Below are 1,903 nucleotides of genomic sequence, written 5' to 3'. Positions count from 1 at the left end.
AGCATGGTTAATCAATTCGGTGAATGGGATTGAGACTTCCAAGTTCTTCACAATCTCCATAAACTTTCCAAGTTGTTCATCAAACTTAGGCTTAGCTTGACGACTTGAAAATGGAAGTCTAATCACAATAGGCTCTTTCTCCTTAGCCTTCTCTTCATTCTTCTTCTTTGAAACTTCTTGAATGGTGGTGGGTTCTTCTTCTTTCTTAGAGTTTTCAACTCTTTCCTTGTCACTAGCATTCACAACATCTTCATCAATGGGCCTCTTCGGCCTTTCATACCTTGTACCATTCCTCAAATGGATGGCACTCACCGACTCATGTCTTGGGGGATTACCTTGAGGTGGTAATTGCCCCTTTTGCCTTTGAGAACTAGAAGATGCTAATTGAGACATTTGGGTCTCCAACATCTTTGTGTGAGCTAGTATGTTGTTGATGGTGATGTCTTTTGCTTGGCTATCCTTTTGCATTTGAGTGAAAAATTCTTGTTGGTTCTTCTGCATTTGGAGGACCGCTTTTTGAACATTAAAACCTTGGTCATTTGTTTGATTGTATGGAGGTTGATTTTGATAACTTTGGTTTTGATTGTAAAAGGGTCTTTGAGCTTGGTTTCTCATTGGAGGTGGGGTGTATGCTTGAGGGTTTTGAACATTTTGACTTTTGTATGAAATATTGGGGTGAAATTTGGTATTCTCATTGTAATAGTTTGAATAAGGGTATTCACTTGTTCACTTGTTTCCCTACATTCACTTTGGTCATGTCTCAAAGTTCCACAACTCTCACACACTCCACTTGGAATTGATGATGATGCTACCATAGCATTAACATGTTGCTTGGGTGATTTGGAGGCCTCTTCAAGTTTAGTCATGGCCTTCTCAAACTTCAAATTAATGGTGTCAATATGAGCACTAAGTTGAGAACCCAATTGAGTAATGGAGTCCACCTCATGCTTTCCTCCTCTAGTAGCCTTTCGAGGTCTACTATATTGTGAGTTATGGACCGCCATTTCTTCAATTTTGTTCCATGTTTAATTGTCATCGACTTCGGTGAACATACCATTTGATCCCATATTGAGAATGTTTCGGGAGTCTTAATATAGACTATTCCAAAATTGTTGTACAAGGAACCACTCGCTAAGTCCATGGTGTGGACAAGATCGACAAGTGTCCTTGAATCTCTCCCATGCTTCATACAAGGATTCCTCATCCCTTTGTTTGAACCCGGTGATTTGGGCTCTCAACATGTTAGTCTTCTCCGGAAGATAGAATTTCTTGTAGAAAGCAAGTGCCAATTTCTTCCAAGAATCAATACCAAGAGTAGCCTTATCTAGGCTCTTCAACCATTGTTTCGCGGAACCAATCAAAGAAAAAGGAAATAAGACCCATCGAATTTGGTCTTGAGTAACTCCGGTTTGAGAAATCGCATCACAATAGTCACAAAAAGTCTCCCTATGAGAATGAGGGTCTTCACTAGGCATCCCCCCAAATTGACTTCTCTCAACCAATTGTATAAATGCGGATTTCGCAATGAAATTACCGGTTAAATGTTGTGGTGTAGGAGTACCATTTGGTAGGTTCTCCTCGGTTGGTACAGAATGTGACGAAAATTTAGGTATTTTGGGTTGATTTTGTGGTGGGTTTTGTATTGGGTTATCCTCTCCTTCTCTTGCAAAAGGGTTGATGAACTCAATGTTATTTGGTTGGATGTCCACAATCTCACCAATGCCTCTCAATGTATTTCTAGCAAGTCTTCTATTGTTGGTCAAAGTTCTTTCAATTTCAAGATCAATGGGTAACAAGATACCTTGTGATCTCCTAGACATGCAAAATATCAAAAAACTCGAAAACAATTGGAACAACCTTGAGGAGATTAACTTCCCCAAGGTAAAGAAAGACACAACTAAAA

The 1,903-nt window shown here is 39.5% G+C and overlaps 1 non-coding gene across 1 annotated transcript; it reads left to right on the top strand.

Moving 5' to 3' along the window:
- Positions 1–1,134: 1,134 nt before the first annotated feature.
- LOC141624861 (small nucleolar RNA R71) lies at positions 1,135–1,241 on the top strand. The gene has a single exon (XR_012534664.1). It is a non-coding gene; the product is annotated as a small nucleolar RNA R71 (small nucleolar RNA).
- Positions 1,242–1,903: the final 662 nt, after the last annotated feature.

The sequence above is a fragment of the Silene latifolia genome, chromosome X, assembly GCF_048544455.1.
Source record: "Silene latifolia isolate original U9 population chromosome X, ASM4854445v1, whole genome shotgun sequence".
NCBI lineage: Eukaryota > Viridiplantae > Streptophyta > Magnoliopsida > Caryophyllales > Caryophyllaceae > Silene > Silene latifolia.
This window is presented reverse-complemented; position numbering and strand designations above follow the sequence as displayed.